This window comes from Sus scrofa, chromosome 7, assembly GCF_054392235.1.
Source record: "Sus scrofa isolate SSC_HxYL_T2T_F1_AM1 chromosome 7, Sscrofa_HxYL_maternal_Yorkshire_Landrace_v2.0, whole genome shotgun sequence".
Taxonomy (NCBI): Eukaryota; Metazoa; Chordata; class Mammalia; order Artiodactyla; family Suidae; genus Sus; species Sus scrofa.
This window is the reverse complement of record NC_139389.1, coordinates 96,154,296-96,174,018: the sequence shown is the minus strand read 5'-3', so window position 1 is coordinate 96,174,018 and position 19,723 is coordinate 96,154,296. Positions and strand designations below refer to the sequence as shown.

At 40.5% G+C, this 19,723-nt stretch overlaps 1 protein-coding gene across 1 annotated transcript in view; it reads left to right on the top strand.

Annotated features, from left to right (window-relative positions):
* The window catches only part of LOC106504493 (uncharacterized), a 759,489-nt gene extending 741,131 nt beyond the window's left edge, over nucleotides 1-18,358 (top strand). Inside the window, exons 6-9 of the transcript XR_014809320.1 lie at nucleotides 3,623-3,684; nucleotides 15,825-16,981; nucleotides 17,248-17,353; nucleotides 18,014-18,358. The gene's annotated coding sequence lies outside the window, so the exon portion shown is untranslated. The remainder of the gene's footprint in view (nucleotides 1-3,622; nucleotides 3,685-15,824; nucleotides 16,982-17,247; nucleotides 17,354-18,013) is intronic.
* Nucleotides 18,359-19,723: the final 1,365 nt, after the last annotated feature.

Here is a 19,723-nt window from a genome sequence, read left to right as displayed (position 1 = left end):
CTCCTTTTGAGGTAACCAAGTACTCCTCTGTTCTTAGGGTTGCATTGTGATCACCACTGCATTCTTAGAGCTAATCCTAGTGCCAGGCCCATAGCAGGTGCTCAGTAAACATTTATTATATCAAGTTCAGTTTATTTTTAAATCTGCTGCAAAGAAATGTCAATTAACTATCAGTTGGCAAAGCCTTGATATCTACACTTTTGATAAAATAGAAATTTGTAAGCTGTTCTCCTTCCAACAAAGTGTTACATAACTTCTACCTTTAAGGACGTTCTATGAGATACTGAGCTTACCTTCTGGGAATCTGTTTGAATTCAGAACCTAGTGGTATTATTTTAATTTTTTTATTCTGGCTATGCTACTGATGCTCTACCCTACTCCCCAACAGGAGCAGAAGTATCTTCTAAGCCTCTGTGGAACAGTCACTGTGGCTTTCTGATATGCTCTATGAATTTCAGCCCCAAGTTTCCAACATGATATCTAGCTCTCTCCAAAACCCAGCATGGAACAAAGAACATTTTTACAAACAAGACATTCCTAGGTTTGACCTAATGAGGGTAGAGGTCCCTTGATTCAAACCTGTCACAAAGAGGTGAGGGAGATGGAATGAAGGAGCAGAGAAGCCCCAGTAATGGTTTTAGAATACGCTCTCCAGATGTGCCGTATTTTTTTTTTTTTTTTTGCCCACTTGAGGCTGTCACCAACACTTCAATATTTAATGTTTGATTTCCTGTTTTCTTCTTGCTCACCATAGAATTTGATCTAAAGTCCCCTCTTTGCAGAAAGTCTCATACATATTTTTTTCCCTTGTGCTCTGATCTGTGAGCATCTTAAGGAGGGTTTTTTGGCAGGTTGCATGTTAATGTCACAGAAGGGAAGCTGCCATGGTAGTGCTTTCATTCATCAGTCATTTCCCACTATTTCATGCTGTGAGGTATGCATTGATTATTCATTGCTGTAGCTCCTTCCTAAACTCCCTGGTGAAGAGAAGGCGTACTCTCTAAATATGGAGAGTTTAAAAAGAGAAGAGCACTTTGCAAAGGGAATTACAAAATCTCGCTTCACCATCACCTATGATTTCATGCACCATTCTGAGACATTCCGGCATCCCCTGCACAAATGCTGCACTGTTCTCCAATGATGTCTTTATCCACTTCGCTGATGTTAAACCTCTTTGGGGATTTCCTTCCTGAAGTTTCCATCTATCAGCAGCACTTCAGGGAGAAGAATGAGAAAATCATTTGCATATCTTGAGAGCTGAATTATGCCAGGATGGAACTGGCAGGGCAGGAGTAATTGAGGGGAAAATGTTTTTTAAGAGAAGTCTCCAATTTGGCTTTGATGTTTTCAGGCTCTGAAGTTCCAGGGGCTCATGGCATGGAATAGGGAAGCCGAGGAAGTTTTCCCCTGGCAAAGCTGGCTTCTACTCTCTGTTTCCGGGATAACAGCTGCACCTTTTGCTGCTTATTTCCAGTGGCTAGAGATTATGAGCCTAGGTCATAACATCTCAGGTCATACGGAGCTAGAGCTTTGCACAAATAAGCCTGTCACCCTGGCTTAAATTGGAGACCTTAAACAACTGGTCAATTCTAGGAGAGCATATCTTTGCAGACAGTAAACTATATATGATACTAGTTATCACTTAAAGTGGCAAGAGCAGCTACACATATTAAGGACCTTCTATAGGACAGATATGGTGCCAGAACCACACATATTTGTGTTGACCCTTCTTAAAACTTGAGAGTGATCATTTTTTGCAGCTTAGAAATGTAGAAACGGATGATTTCTTCAGGTTTAGTCACTTGGCCTAAGCCTTAGATTTGAGGGCAGATTCAGCCTCAGGTCCAGCAGGCTCCTTCCCACAGTGGAGTCTCTGGTAACTTTTCCTGCCAGAAGGTTGGAGAGAGAGACAGGAACACCTCTTAATGTCAGTAAGTGAGTTACATTATTTTTCCCATAAAACAACACAAAGTGTTATGAAGTCTCATGCTTTTCTAGACCTATAAGGATATGGTGGTATTGGAATCTTGATATGGAAAACCTGGGCCATTGTGCTTGGGAGCCAGAGCCTTGCAATGCAGTAGAAAGAGTCATCAGACGTGTTTGGTTATCTATTGCTGGAGAACAAATCACCCCAAACTTAGAGCTCTAAATATATATCAAAAAAGCATTTATTTGCTGACAGTTCATGGATTGGGCTAGGGCTCCAGTCACAGTTCTTTGTAGCATCAGATGGGACAGTTCAATGCTGGCCACCAGATCTGCTTTCAAGATGGCTCATGCCCAGGGCTGGCAATTTGGTGCTGGCCTTTCCCTGGGAGCTCAGCTCTCACCTGGAATTTCGTCCATGTGGCCTTGCCTCATGGCTAGTTGGATTTCTCTAGGCATGACACCTGGGTTCTGAGAGGAAGTGTCCCCAGGGCTAGCAATCCAAATGGACAAAACCCACTACACAAACACATAACAAACCTCAGCTTACTTTAAGCTGGCATTGCACCAAAGCTAGATGCGTGGCATGGCCAAGTGGAGTCAATGTGGGAGGAAGCTCCACAAGAGAGTGACTACTAGAAGATCTGGTTCACTGTGGATCACCCAGGGAACATTTTTTTTTCCACCAGAAGCATACTGACTTTGATCTGAATATGAGCTCTGACCAGTTCTTCCTTTGTACATTTGAGAAACCTTTTTACCATCTTTTGTTCCTTTCTTTCCCTCTTTGTAAGACTGGGTTAACAAAATTGACCTCATACTTTTGATTAATTACTATAATTTCCACGCTCATGTGGGATTAGAAAATTCATCTCTTTCAGAATCCAGTAATTCTGAATTAACAGTAACAAAAGAAATCAGGGCTTAATGACAATGTAACCTGAAGACCCAGAAGATGGGTGAGTGTGACCCACCTCAAACTGTTTCTCACAGAACCTTATTGCACTTTCTTAGGAACAAAAACTAAGAAAGCGATTTCAAAACACTTTACAGGGTGTTGACATGGAAGAAGACTGACTATGTGGGATCAGCAGAATTGATTGCAAAGATTATGGTCTTGGGAGCCAACAAAGACTGAAAATAAATTTCACTCATGCTGCTCAGTGAATGCGTCACCATGGCAACACAAATGTTTTTAGCCTCAGTTTCTATATTTTAAAAGTGAGATGTTGGAAAAGCGAAATAACATATTAGCTACAAAGTGTCTCTAAAACAGCCTTATACCACTGCATATACTCAATAAATGGTATTATACTTGTTATCACTATTAAATGACTAGTGACAAAAAGAAATCAAAACCCTAAAAGACACCAAATTACCTAAATCTTCATTTTCTTCTGTCTTTGGGTTGGGATTTCAATATATCTACTTTAGACTCTGCTTTGGAATCAGTCTCAAGTTCCAGCCAGGCTATGTGGTATTCTATGCACTTCTCTGTCTCTTGGAATCTAGTTTTTTCTCATAAGCTCTGTAAGAAGATGCATCAATGAGATATTGAGTCATTTTACACACTGTTTGATGTTTTATAATAAGAATTTTTTCATACTGTAATTATTACCCAAATAAGATAATACTACTACTGTATCAAAGATTGGAGAATAACAGTGCCCTAAATAACTATTTACTTTTCTAGGGTCACACTGGTTTAGGTAATACTAGTCTACAGGCCTAGACCCATGTGATGGATCCACAATGGTAAGGACTCCATGCTTTCTTTCTTGTTGCTCTGCCAACCTCAACATGAAGTTTCTGTCTCTTGGTATAAAGCGCTTGCTTCAAATTCCATTGTTGTGTCTGCACTTCTGTCAGTGGGTCATAGAGAGAGAAAAGGGAAGGCAGGGTCCAGAGATTGTCCACATCACCTCTGCGCATGTATCCTTGGCCAGAACATAAGGACATGTCTAAGCTTCAAAAGAGATATTTAATAGTAAAAATGTTCTGTCTCACCTTTATCAAAATCCTTTGATTTGTCTCTGAACTCACTGACTGATTAGTTTGAGCAGAGAGAAAAGTAGGTACACAGTGATGATTATCATTGGTCATTGACTCCAAAAGAATTATAATATGGTAATCCCTGGTCCCCAATAGTAACTAATTGAATATTTGGAATTAATCATTTTATTCAGTTGCAGAACATATATGTGGAAAAGCCACTGTTTCAGGTATTCTCAATCTTGCAACTTACATTACTCAATTATTTACCTATTAAATTGGGGGACTGGACATATTCAATTATCAGTAAAGTCTCTTCTAGTTCTAGTCTTCTGGCTCATTGTAAAATTTAGTACTGGAAACTTCTCGAGAAGATAAATTCATTCACTCACTTATCAGATATTTATTGACAATTGTGATGACAGGCAATGTACCTGTCTATGAGTGGAATAGTCATTGAATAAAACTAAATCAATTTTTGGTCCCATGGTGCCTACTAGAGGGGGGAGTGAAAAGGAAGGAAGGAAGGGTGGAAGGATGGAAAGGAAGGAAAGAGGGAAGGCCATCATAGGTAAGGGGATCAGCTAATACAAAGACAGGCACTAGACATATTCATAAAACAGAAAATGGATCTAAGAAATGCGTCATAGGGGATAGGACAAGAGTGATGCCAGAAGAGTCTAGAAATGTAAGTGATAACTGCACAACAGAGTTTTGTAATTCATGGTAGAGTCTGTTTTAAATATAATAGGGATCTTTTGGGGAGTGTGAAGCAGGGAAAATATTTGGGCAGATAAGACAAATTATTGAGATTTTTTTTAAAAAGTCCAGTATTTTGAAAATGCTTGACATTTATTTAGTGTGCTACAGTATAGAAATTATTCCGGAAGAGAGTGTTTCCATAAGAAAAAAAAAATAGTAAATGACATTGGCATAAAGGGCAGCCAATGAAGAACCAGACAGCAGAGAGAGGGAAGATGGAGGTTTATGCTAGGCACTATGAAACATTTGATTAAAAAAAAAAAAAAAAAAAAAAAAGGTCTTCTGACCCTGTAGCTCTGGGGCAATGGGTTGGCAAAACTTAAAGAGTGTTAGTATGCATTGATTACTATTGGCTGTCTTTAGTGAATTGTTACAAGGGAGAGATGAACTCAGGCAAGACTTAGCTATTCCCAAGCAGAGAATAACAAGTATGCAGAGAATGAAGAGATCATGGATTTTCCAAAGTTGAATAAGCCACGTGACTGGAAGAGTGATTGACACCCCCCCATCTGATCATGTGGTTTGTACAACAGCTAGATTTCCTGGATTTTGAATAGTGCTTTGTTTAAGAGAATACAGAGGAAATGAACATTTTCTGGCCAAAAATGTAAAATGTGCCAGAAACTAGGCAGTTTTCTCTTCATCCCTAGGCTCTTTTGTGGTTTGTTTTGAAATTTAGCCAGGAAATGTAATTATAAATGGTGGGTGTCACCCATAGGACTATCCATAGAAAACGTCCATGCATGATCCTCCAGATTTTTTTTTTTTGTTCTTCTTCTGCCTGCTTGATAAGGATGGGCATGATGATCTCAGAAATCATGTGTTCAATACAGTAAAATGATAAGATTTGAAACTCAGAACCCTGAAACACCACATAAAAATGAGCCACTGCTGATCAAGAACACCTGTTTTTAACTCTAAATGAATGAAAAATACACTTCTATTGTGTTTGATAGAGATTTTATGAGATTTCACAGCATTACCTTAACGAAAAAGAGTAGTTCTGCAAAGAGGCAAGCACAACTGAGAGTGTTTTACTTTTTGTTTTGTCATGTTAGGTTCGAGATGCATATTAGACAAGCAGAAAGCCTCATAAGCACTTGGAATGTATAAGTCTGGGATTCCAGGGAGAGGTCAGGGTTGGGTTGGAAGTCATTGAAACCAACCTGATATCTACAGCCATGGGATCCAGTTTATAGTTAGCAGAAACAGGCCCAAGTCTGACCCAGAAGTTAGCATTTAAAAGTCAGAAAGGAAAGAAGGAGCCAAAGGGAAGGCCAGGAAGCACTATTCAGTGAGGGCAAGGAAAGCCAGGAGGGAGTAATGTCACCAAAGGTAAACCCCACCTAAATGCAAGTTCACTCCTGAGGTTTCTAAAATACACATCACCCCAGGAGTCTCTTTGGGAGGCAAAACTTTGTGACCCCCAGGGTAGAATGTCAAAGTTTATTTCTACAGGAATAAACTGTAAAGGAAACCACCAGCTCCATAGACGACACACCTGTGTTTTCTGAAGTCCTTCTCGCAAGGGAATAGTGAGTCAGAACATTTGAATTTAACACTCGTGTTGCAATCCCTTGAGTACCAGTGGGGCTACATAAACAACCATTTCCTGTAACCTCAGACCATACATCCAGTTTTCACCTCGCTCTTTTCACACACACATGCTGACAGGTTTTCTTCCACTACAAGGTTTGAAATGAGCCATCCAAAAAAAAAAAAAAAAAAAAAGGCAGGTGAGCAGGAGGAAATAGCAAAAATCCCCACCAGGATAGTTTCATAAGCAAAGCACTCAAAAAAATCTGCAAAGAGTCAGAAATCATCACTCTTACAGGCTTTTCACAGTCAGAAGATGCTGCTGAGAGAAAGGCTACTTCTATAAACAAGGACCCCTACAGCTCCATCAGAGCATGGAAATGCAGAGGAAATTTGTGGATTGTTCCCAAACCAGGTTTGGGGTCATTTTCCATCAAGTGTCTGGGCAATGGTTTATGAAAGGTTTTGTTAAGTTGTTGGGGGTATTTTGGTTGGTCTTGTTTTCTAAAGGGATATATTTATCATGATGACACAGAAACCTTCATATACAAAGCACAATTCTTCACACCAAAGATACATACATGCACACATTGTACATGCATTTATATTATCAATATAAAATATTTAATTGACATTTCTGGCAAATACAAAACCAAGAAATACTCAATTTTGAATTACCTACTTACATTAAGTGCTGGTGAAAACGTGGCAATAAAAAAGAGGCAAAAGCAGTTAAGAAAATCAAGTATTAAGTACCTAGCTTTAAGTACAGACTTGAGTTTGTTTGGGAATATAGTCTTCAGACAAACAAAAAGGAAAATACAACATATAAAAATTTATGCGATGCAGCAAAAACAGTTCTAAGAGGGACTTTCATAGTGGTAAACACCAAACTCTAGAAATAAGTAAATAAAAAAATCAAATAAACAACCCAACTTTACACCTCAAGGAACTAAAAGCAGAACAAGTGAAGCTCAAAGTTAGAAGGAAAGAAATAACAAAGAGCAGAGCAGAAATAAAGTACAGACTAAAAAGAGAATAGAGAAGATCAATGAAATTAATGGCTGTTTTTTGAAAAAATAAACAAAATTGACAAGACTTTACCTAGACTCACCAAGAAAAAAAAGAGAAAACACAAATAAATTTAAAAAATAAAAGAAGAAATATTTAAAACTGATTTCACAGAAATGCAAAGTATCATAAGAGGCTTTTGTGAGCAACTATACACCAATAAATTTGACAACCTAGAAGAAATGGATAAATTCCTAGAAATATAGTCTGAATCATGAAGAAGTAGAAAATCTTGACAAGCCAATTACAAGTAAGGAGACTGAATCAGTAATTAAAATCTCCTAACAAATGTCCAAGACTAGATGGCTATACTGGTTTTTAAGTCTACCAAACAGCCAAAGAAGAATTAATATCAATCTTTCTCAAACTCTTCCTAAAAACAGAAGAAGGAATGCTTCCCAACTCATTTTACAAGGCCCAGAATTATCCTGATACACAAACCAGAGAAGGATGCCCAAAAGAAAATTATAAGACAATATCCCCAATGAACTTAGATGTAAAAATCCTCAGCAAAACTTTAGCAAACCAAATTCAACAATACATTAAAATGATTATACACCACAATCAAGTGGAATTTATTACAAGAATGCAAAGATAGTTTGAATATGCAAATTGATCAATGTGATATACCCCATTAATAAAATGAAGGATAAAAATCATATTGTCATCTCAATAAACGCAGAAAAAGCATCTGATTTATTGTGGCGACCAATTCTTAATGTATACGTATATCAAATCTTTGTGATGTACCCCTGAAACTAATAAAATGTTATATGTCAGTTACACCTCATCTTTTTTAAAAAAGTAATATAGTAAAATCATTGTCATATGAAGAAATGATGAAAGAATATGTAACTAAAAATAAAAGAAAAAGGTATTAGAGATGTTTGTTAGCTAATTAGTAGTCTATGACATTATAATTTCAGATTTTGTGATGCTTACGGTGTTTTCCAATTTTTATAACAACTTCTCTTCCTAAATAATATTTAATTTTTGGCTTATTTTTGTGTTCATGATTTTATATTCTTTTTTTTTTTTTTTTTACTGATTTTATATTCTTCTTCTTAAGAAGAGTCTCCAAGACTGTAAAAGTTTCAAGCCCCACAAAACCTGAATTCTTTCCTGCGTAATAATCTTCACTCTTAGAATTCCCTCAACATGAAACCTTCTCCATTTGTGTCTTTATTCCTTCATTCACTGATAAATATTCAGCCCCATCACGCCTTATTCAAACACTAATACTGGAATAACGCAGTCTTTGCGCTGGATCAAGTAATCAGCCCCTCTTCTGCTTTTTATATGTTGTTGACATATAACATATAAAAGAGGTTTGTTATGTTGTTTTTTCTTTGTTTTTGCTCCCACTGGCAATCTTTCTAAGATCAAACATGGACTTTCCTATTTACTCCTTTTTTTCCTACTTCCTTTTAAATTACACACAGATTCGGAGTTCGTGTTGTGGCTCAGTGGTTAACGAATCTGACTAGGAAGCGTGAGGTTAAAGGTTCGATCCCTGGCCTTGCTCCGTGGGTTAAGGATCCGGCATTGCTGTGAGCTGTGGTCTGTGAGCTGTGGTGTAGGTCACAGACGCAGCTCAGATCCTGCGTTGCTGTGGCTCTGGCGTAGGCCGGCAGCTACAGCTCCGATTAGACCCTTAGCCTGGGAACCTCCATATGCCACCGGAGTGGCCCTGGAAAAGGCAAAAAGACAAATACATAAATAAATAAATTACACACAGATTCAACAGTGGCTGGTAATGAACAGGTGTTTATTCACAAATGATCAATGGCACTGCTCTTATACTGGCATCTGATATTTCAGAGAGCCCTTAAAACATTTATTCTGTTTTTATCTACCTCAATCTCTATTTTGCATTCTTTGTTGAATTTCACTGAGGATCGAATTTCCCCCACTGGTTGACTTGAATCCTCAAATGCCTACTAGTAAGGATGGTAAGCAGAATACTGGCCCCTGAAAGCTGTCCGCATGCCAATGCCTGGAGCCCGTAAATGTTTCCTGACATGGCAAAGAGGATTTAATGTTACAAATGAAATTAAAGTTGCTAAGTAGCTGACCTTAATACAGAGAGATTATCCTGGACTATGGAAGTTCCTGGGCTAGGGGTCAAATTGGAGTTGCAGCTGCAGGCCTACACTACAACCACATCCAACTCCAGATCTGAGCAGCATCTGAGACCTATACAGCAGCTTGTGGCAACACCAGATTAACCCACTGAGCTAGGCCAGGGATCAAATCCAGCCTTCACGGACACTAGGTTGGGTTCTTAACCTACTGAGCAACAGTGGGAGCTCCTCATGTTTGTTTTTTTAAGCCACCAGATTTGTAGTCATTTGTTACATTAGCAATAGGAAATGTATACAAAACAGTAAATTTTCGTGTAACTATAAATCATAGACTGTACCTTGAAGTATAGCATTTATTGAAATTGATTTTGAGAATAAGTTTTGAAACCCATATGAGATAAATAACTCATAGCTTACTAGCAAGTGTTCCCCTTGGGAGAAGCCTGGCCCCGCTAAAATTAATCCAGCAGGCTTGGAATCCTGCCAGATATCCCCAGGATTGTAGCTGAGATCAATTAGAGGGAAAAGCTCCAATGGGTTTTAATACTCAGCTAAATAACATAAATAACCCAGTGCTCATGTGACATCTTGCACTGTGAAAGCTTTCACTTATTAATACTCCCTTGGGCTTGGTTATTGGATATTTACATTCCAAGGAAGGCAAAATACCAGGAAAATAAATAAAATCTTCCAAGTTTGACATATCAGCTACTAATGAATGAAATTAGTTAGTGGAAGGTATGCACTCCCAAAATCTCTTCCAAAAGTCAAAAATCTTATAGAAGAATGAGTCATTATATCAATATGTTCTTGACGAATTTCTATTCTTCTGACAAACATTTTTATCTGTCCATGCCATTCCACAAATGATAGATAAATTGGCCTATTTATAAAAAGGAATTTTTCACTATTGAAATGTTAAACTCAAGAAGATTTTGTTTACATTTGAGTGGGCTGCCTTAACCCTGTCCTCCATCTCCACTAAGGGTTTTAACAAAAATAACAAGAAAATGACCTAATATGACTTGTATTTAAAGGATATCACTTGGAAATGAGAGGATGTATCACAAGGGGTGAGACCAAAAGCAAAGAGTTAAAAAGTTATTTAAAAAAAAAACAGCTCTGATGTCTCTCAAGATGGGACACCCATGCACTGGCATACTTTGCCACCCCAGAGAAAACAGAATTCTTCCTTGTCCCATTGATGCCGCATACATTATGGATTCCATTTTTCATGTTACTGGACCAAAAGCTTTTTAATATAATAAGCCACATTGGCCTACATTTCTATCTTACATGTCAAAATCATTGCTAATGTGAGTCATAATAATTATAATAATTTTGGTTTTCTTTTAAAATGGCTAATGTTTCAAATTTGGGTCAACTTACAAATGTATGGGGATGGTCATTGCAATGCTTTGATTGCTAGTCTCAGTATCCAAATTAAAGTAGCAGCCAGAAAAGGAAAGAACAGGGGTGGGGGAAGAAAAAATATTTTTAAGGTTTTATTCCATTCTTCAGTCTTCCCAAGCCCTTTGCTTTTCCCACCTCTCACTTGGACGGTTAATAACATTTGACATTTATTGAACTGCTTTCACAATAAAGACCCAGAAGGCTTAATGCACCATGGTAAGAGGAGGAAGGGAAATCAGCTCACAGGCCAGGTGCATGATGCCACCTTTGATGTGGAATGTAACAGCTGGACCACAGCTGGTGGGTAATGAGCACCGGACAATAGCTCAAAACAGGAAGCGAAAAGGAATCCTGGGTCCAGTCAAAACTTCAAGGGCAGCAGGAGGCAGCGGCACGAGCTGACACTCTGGAATGTTGCTGGGATATTAGTCCTACAAAATTTTCATATTGCCTTGTCAAGGGCAAAGGGAGACATTTTCTGGCCTGACATAGGGCACCCTCAATGGTCAGGAACTAGGCCTGAATCAACCTTGATCAATCAGAAGAATGGCTTGAAGACAAAAAAACCCACCAAGCCCATTTGGTAACCATAAGTTTGGCTTCGAAATTGTTAAGTCTGTTTCTGTTTTATGTTGGGGGGAGGGATTAATTGGGAGGTTGAGAGTAGCATATACACAGTATTATATATAAAATCGTAAGTAACAAGGACCTACTGTATAGCAAGGGAAATCTACCCAATACTCTGCGATGCCTATATGGGAAGAGAATCTGGAAAAAAATCAGTATCTGTGTATGTAGAACAGATGCACTTTACTGTATGCTTGAAGCTAATAAAACCTTATAAGTCAACTATCCTTCAATAATTTTTTTAGGAATTCCCATCGTGGCGCAGTGGTTAACAAATCCAACTAGGAACCATGAGGTTGCGGGTTCGATCCCTGCCCTTGCTCAGTGGGTTAAGGATCTGGTGTTGCCGTGAGCTGTGGTGTAGGTTGCAGACACGTCTCAGATCCCATGTTGCTGTGACTCTGGCACAGGCCGGCAGCTACACCTCCAATTAGACCCCTAGCCTGGGAACCTCCATATGCCCTGGGAGCGGCCCAAGAAAAGGCAAAAAGACCAAAAATAATAATAATAATAATAATAATAATAATATTTTTTTAAAAAAACTGTGAAAAGAAATTTAAAAAAAAAAAAAGGAAAGAATAGAAGAGAATAGAAAGCACCAAGCCCAGAAATGGCACACAGAGGAAGCAGAGATGCCTCTGCCATGGGGGCTTTTGCGGTAGTGGTGGAAACGGAAAAGAGGGACTTTCTTACCACTGTAGCTCAGTAGGCAGTTGTGCATCCAAGGAGGAGGACAAGAACCATTGCTCTGAGGATTTAAAACAACATGGTCAATTCCAAATATTTTAAAGATCCCTTTCCAGGAGAGTTTGTCTCATTCCTGGAGGATTGAAACACTCATCTCAATCTGTTTCATTTTCGATATTTTTAGGGTATCTCCTCCAATTACATCCAGGCAGTGAAACAAATGGAGATGAAGACTCCAGGGCTTCCTGGGGTTTTGTTTCTGGTTGTTTTGTTCTGTTTTTTGTTGCAGTTTTTAGGAAAAAGCTTCAAAGACGATAAAGGGGGAAAAAATGAAAATATGGACCTACTGCATCCTTTTGGCTGATTTGAAGTTAATAGTAATATAATAAAATCACTATTAGTATTTTATTAGTAATGTAATAAAATCACTAATAGTAATGTAATAAAATTACTGACTCTGGGCTCTGAGATGGGAATCCCAGGGCAAGATGTGTGATGTATCAGTTAAGCTCAGGGATCACTTTTTGCAGAAAGAATAAAGGGGTGTCGGTGTGCCTGCAAACACTGATTAATCAGTACTGCAGCATGAAGTGCCATGTTAAGAAAGATTCTGTGGGAGTTTCCATTGTGGCTCAGTGGCAATGAATCTGACTATTATCCATGAGGATATGAGTTTGATCCCTGGCCTCGCTCAGTGGGCTAAAGGATCCAGCATTGCCATGAGCTGTCGTGTAGGTTGCAGATGTGGCTCAGATTCCTGCATTGTTGTGGCTATGGTGTCAGATGGTGGCTACAGCTCTGATTTGACCCTTAGCCTGGGAACTTCCATATGCTGCGGGTGCAGACCTAAAAAGACAAAAAGAAGAAGAGGAGGAGGAAGGGGAAGAAGAAGAAGAAGGAGAAGGAGAAGGGGGATTCTGCGACCCATAGCTGTCAACAGATTCTGCTGGAAACCATGGCTGCAGTAAGAATGACACATATACCATGCACTTGCAAACTTGGTAGGAATATGAGTGGGAGACAGGCACAGCTGAGTGTTTTCTTCCTGAAAGATGTTATACGCAGATTTCTGATTTTAAAAGAAAAGCTTAACAATGTGATTATAGAATGTGCAAAATTTTTCTGGGACCTCCTTTGTCAGTCCTGTAGGTGAAGACTCTATAGGGCCTCCTTGTCCCCAGCCACATCCTCTCTAGCAGTCAGTTTAGGTACACTGGGGACCTGGGGTTCTATGAGGAAGCAGGACTTGGGCTTGTCAGCCAACACAGTGTCTTTGACTAACTTTTTGAAGCATTTCCTATGTACTAGAAAATGTTCTGGAAATTATCTAAACATCAGCATTTTACTCTCTCCACATCATGCCCCAGGAGGTAGACAATTTTATATTTATTTTATAGATGAGGAATCTGAGACTTTCTGAGGTTAACTTCAAGCACATGGCAGAAGAGGAACACCCATCCAAGTCTGCCTGGCTTCAAATACAAAGGTTAATATTTACAAGTGTTGTCATGTAATGCTTGGAACAATCCTACCATTATCTGCATTTTATGGGTGACAAAATTGGGATTCCCATAGGCTAAGTAACTTATCTAAGTTGCTATGGCTATGGCCTAGCTAAGCTAGGATTCTCACCCAGGCAGGCCCACTCCATGGCTCTATTGTTAACAGCTGGCATATGCTTGAAAAGTCCAAGACTTTCCACTACCCCCTACTCTCTCTCCCTTAAGGGACAATGATCACTTGATTCATGGGAAGTTCTTTTTAATAAGCTGACTGAGAATGCTTTAGACGTTTTGCAATATATACAGAAAGAAGGCCAGTGCAGCCATCCTAGCAAATGGGAGGGTAGGGAAAGGGATGCTAGAAGATAACCTTAGAAAGGTACAAGGGAGCAGGTCATGTAGGATCATGAAGATCATGGGAAACACAATTGTGAATAGAAACTCTCTCTCCCAGGAAACAGATCTGACAGCTTGAACTTGCCAGGAGAGATTTCCATTTACCTGAAGACGAAAGGAAGTGCAAGTTTGCAAGTTTCCTTGATGTGCTCACCATGTCCTGGGGCTGTTCCTGTCTACTGAGTTACACCCAGTGAGCTGGACTAGACGCGCAGATCCTGCAGATCTGAGAAGGGAGGTGGGAAGGAGGGAACATGGGGACTGGATCTAGTACAGAGCTGAGAAGTTCATGAAAAAGGTTGAGACTAGAATTCCAGACCCTAGAATTAACAGATCTATAATTTGGTTATCTGCCCACCAAACAAGGATAAGAAAAAGAAAGAAAAAAGTGGAAATTTGACTAGATAAGTAGAGAGATAGGCCAAGAATTTAAGAGAAAAGGGAGTACCTTTCTTTAAATTAAAGGAATTCCCTCCGTTTCCTGAAAACACGTGTCAGAATCACCTGGAAGGTGAGGAAAGGCTTTTGGAGCCTTTGCTTGGTTTCCCTGCATCGAAATAACAGAGGTAAGGGTCCTTCAGCATCCCACAAGATTCTTTTGTACTCTTGGACTGTGTGTGTTGAAGCTCAGGGTAATATTTTCAAGCTTTGAGTTCGGGATGAACTGAGTTCCAGTCTGTGGTTTTACCACTTACTAAGTGATTTTGGAAAATGACATTTACTACTCTAGTCGTCACAACTAGTTATCACCCTCGGGGTTTCTCCATTTTTCCATGACCATGGTTTGCTATTTTTTCTTTTTCGTCTATTGGTGATCTTCCCAATAGATGCTGTTATATCAGTCAGGGCCCAGGAGTGAAAGCAACATGAGCTAGAGCTTCAGCTGAGCTGCAATGAGTGAGAAATAGAACGTAGGATAAATATCAAAGTCATATGTTACCCAGCATATCTTGCCTAAGGTCGTGCCCAAGAACAATGTCTTTCAAGTTAACTCGAACAGAAAAGGAGTTCCTGCCATGTCACAGTGGGTTACGAATCCGACTGCAGTGACTGGGGTCACTGCAGAGGTGTAGGTTCGATCCCTGGCCCTGCACAGTGGGCTAATGGATCCAACTTTCCTGCAGCTGCAGTTGCAACTCAGATTTGATCCCTGGCCTAGGAACTTCCATATGGTTTGGGTATAGCCATTAAAAAAAAAAAAAAAAAACTGAATAGAAAAGACATTGAAGTGGGAGAAACAACAGAAGTCCATTTCCCAAGGTGGTGGTTATGATTATGGCATAGAGGTCAGGCACGAAGGTTCTGAAACTAAGCCATCAGGTTTCAATGCCTACATTGAAACATACTCTGTAACGGACCTATCTTTTAACATCACTGTGGCTTGGTTCCCTCAACTATCAAAGGAATTAAATATAAACACTTCTCTTTTAAGACTGTTGTGAAGATTACCTGTAGGGCCAACGTGTGGCAAAACTCAAAAGTCACCATGTATTGTCCTCTTCATACAAGTCATCTCCCACATTTCCATATGCAGAAGCCCTGTGCATTATTCCATCTAAGAAATTTAAACGTGTGCTGGCACACAATAGGTCCTTATTAAGTATATGTTGTTATTATTATGATGATGTCTAGCATACTGACTGGGAAATGGAAAGTACTCAATCTATATTTGTTGAATGGAAGACTGAATAAATAGAGTACATTATTAATGCAAGTATTAAACCAGTTTTGGTAAAGGAAAATGTACATAGAAAATAAGGAAGGTAGAACTTAGACTGCTGTCGATCTTGGATGCGAATTAAATATTTTGGATTTTATTATCTAGGTAACAAGGAGCCACTGAATATCTCTCAACAGGGGAGTGACATTCTCAAGGCAACTTCAAGGCACGAGATGGCAAGCATCTCTGAGGAAACCAGGATAAAATCACATTCTGCATGTATACCAAGACCTCTGCTCTTGACCCCAGCTCTGCCCTTGACTCATTCTGTGGCCTCAGAATATAAGGGAAACAAGATCTCTCTCATGGATTTTGCTCTTTAACAGCTAAGATGATGTCATTGGTCTCGCTGCTGCCTAAAATGACTCCGTCTCCAGAATCCCATTCATGAAATTCAGAACAAACTGGGGCTTGGGGTCAAAAACTGGTCTGGAACCTGGCTGTGGGCTGTTCCATGTGCCTGACTAGCTGTGGAGCCCCGTGTGGAAAGCCTGACAGGAAGATTATGCCATTATCTTATTTTCTTGAGAACTGTGTCTGTCTGCTTTTCCTTTTTTATTTAAGGACAGCTGGGTGCATGAGGGAGATGGGGAGGCATCTAGGGTTGAGGTCAATTGTTTAAGCTCCCTATTCTCTTTTCTGTCAATTCAGGTAAAGTCAAGCTATCTAACCATTCTGGTTTTTCCTTCAGCCCCCAGGCCTCCAGCTAATGCAGCTGGAGAGACTTCTAGCAAATACATAGGCACACACTTACAACTCACTCACATCCATGCTCATTCAAAAACTCACTCAAACACACAATCACTCATACATACACACATGTTCACACTCATCCAGTTCACACTGGCACACACAGGCACACATATACATACGATCATGTACGTGTAAGCTCACACACTCGTAGACACAATCGCATGCTCACTCGTGCACACCCATTGACAGACTCCACTATACACTCATACACACATTTCCTTATCATGCACACACATATGAGCATGCCTTCACCCATCTTCATGCATCACACACACACATACACACTCAGGCATGTGTGCCCACTCAGGCACGTGTGCAAACACACTCTCAAACATACACTTTCACACACAGGCTTCTTTCCTGGGAGATGGGTCTGAAGTGTGTGGAATTTTCCAGCAGAAGACGGTGGAGTATGCCTGTTTTGGCCCAGGACAGCCACAGACCAAATAATCGGCTCTACTGAAGCTCCCTGGCTCCAGCAGACTTGAAGAAGCATCACATTTATGGAAGTAAGATTTAGAGATCTGAAAACAGCTAAATAAGCCTTGAATCTGGGATTTAACATGATAAGTATACAAATGGGAGGGGCATCCAGACCCGAAGTTCCTTTTCTGATCCCCTATTCCAGTCTTCATCTGTACCGGCGCCCCCATTCCCAAGAGGACATCTGCTAGGAGGTCATTAAAGCCAGCTTTTCTCTAACTGAAGAATAACTGCTCTACCTTTGTTTCCAAATATGTTTGTTAATTGCTTGTTATTAACTTCCCCCCTCAAGGAAAAGACGGCTGGGTTGTTCTTGAGAAGGACAAGCAATAGCATGCGGCCAGCAAGGGCCCAACCATTCAGCTTGAATAAGGCTTGAGCTCCCCTCTGTCCAGCAGGTGAGGGCACAGGGATGGGGCCATGGTGGTCCCAGTCCTCTGCCACCCCACCCCTCAGGAACCAAAATGTGCCTAGTCCCAGGGTATCCTCTATCAGAATCATACTGGAACTACCAGAATGGGCAGTAGGGTGATGGGAGAAATGGGCTGCTTTTGGAATCAAGAGGGCTGGCCAGGCCAGGCCAGGCTCTGCCATTTACCTGTTTCTATTTGTTTGTTTGTTCGTTTTTTAGTTATAGTCATGTATTTGTTCATAGCTGACCTCCAATTCCCAAAGACTCTGAGGTCTCTCTATATAAACAGGTAATATAGAGGGAAAAAAAAAAAAAAACTAAAAGAAAGGAGAAAGAAATCATGCTAGGGGTTCCCATTGTGGCTCAGTGGAAATGAATCTGACTATGTATCCGTGAGGATGCGGGTTCGATTCCTGGCCTTGCTTAGTGGGTCAGGGATCCAGCACTGCCATGGTGTAGGTCGGCAGCTGTAGCTCTAATTTGACCCCTAGACTGGGAACTTTCATATGCCGTGGGTGTGGCCCTAAAAAGCAAAAAAAAAAAAAAAAAAAAAAGGAGAAGAAGAAAGGAAGAAATCATGCTAAGAATGAGGACTAATAAATTTACAATAACTGCCCACTAATTGTTGTTCTGGTTTTCCCGGCAGCCTGGAGGAAAAGAGAAACCTGATGACCTGTGTGATCTCTTAATCAGAGTCAGGGACTCTGCCTCAAGGAAAGAAAGATGCTTCATGGCATTTTTTTCTGAGCATAAATTCTTAAAAGATCTGTCATGCAATATTTTCTCAAGGACATTGATAAACATATTAGACAAAGCCCTCAGCATTGATTTTTATGCCATCCATTGCTGTGCCAGCCCAAATGCTTGGATTTTTTTTCTTCTTTTGTCAAATGAGACATAGAAACATCCGACCCAGTAATCTAACGCTGTAAATAGGAAATGTTGGTACCTAAGATGCCACTTCCTTTACAATAAAGACAAAATTACAAGCCTGAAGAGTGAGCACTCAGTCCTATTTTAGGAGGGGGCTTAAAGCCAGAGGAGGATCCAGAGCTCTATTGGACCTACAGATTCACATGATACTGGACCAGGGAGAGAAAGCTGATCCCCTGTATACATTTGAAGTGTGAACTGAGCCCCTATCCTAAACAAGAAACTCCCGGGGCCATTTTGCAAGCCAGTCAGCCTGTGCCTCTCATGGTTTTATCAGACTGAACAGCAATGTATTTCTAGAGGCTGAACAAGGAATTAGAGTGACCTGAACACAGGATTCTGGGGCTGACAGCCTTCCTGGTACAACCTCCAGCCACTTTCTTCTTCACCCACCTGATCCTCTGCCCAGGAATCTACTGTAAGGCTTTCACCCACAGCAAATTTCTGGGCTTTCACACCACACCCTTCAGGGAGGGCTCCAGCCAGGATCTAAACCATGTTCAGCTGGTAATTTCACTACAAATTGCTGCAAGTGTTGAACCTCCTGGGGACTGACTTAATAGCTCCACCATCCCTGGCCCTCCCTTCGGCAAGTCAGAAGCCATATGATAGGCAGCTGGAAGGGAGCTGGGCTTGGTGGTGGGTGTTAAAAAAAAAAAAAAAAGTTCATGCTTTTTATTTGGAAAGCTGTGATTCATGCTCATAAACGGGTGTGTGTGTGTGTGTGAGGGAGAGACCAAGGCAATGAATGGCTCTGATTTTACTTGCAGGGCTGCAGGATGCCGGCCAGCCCAGCCCCCACCCCCAAAGAGACCCATGGTCATGCCATTTTGAGTGGAGTCCAGTGACTCAGTGGCCTTTGGATTGACGGAGCCCTTTCCTAGGCACCGTCTAGAGTTTTGACTAAGAGCAGAACTTAACCCTGGGACTTTATCTTGGCCTTGAATTTTAAGTAGCACAACAGGGCTACATAAATGCCAGCTCAGCAAAGCAGCCTCCTGGCTCCGAAAGAGCAGGTCTTTGACTCTCACAAACTCTCTGGCCAGGACCCTGTGTGAGGATCTATAGGGACTGCTGCTGATCAGCAATCTTCAAAGCTCAGGGATTGTATCCCAGAAGGAAATGAGTACTATCTCCGATTTAGGGGTTGGGGTATTATTAAAATAGCTCCCATGAAGAAGCAGTGTCAGAGAGCTGTGCATGGGGGCCCTCGCTCTGCTGGGCTTTGCTGCCTTGCAGTGTGGTTCTTGGACCCCTCACTAAGCCTTAGTTTCCTTCCTATCTTGGGAATTATAATAACCTCCTCGAAATGTTATCACAAAAGTTTTATGTCTTTTTTTTGCTTTGTAGGGCCACACCATGGCATGTGGAAGTTCCAGGCTAGGGGTCAAATCAGAGCTACAGCTGCTGGCCACAGCCACAG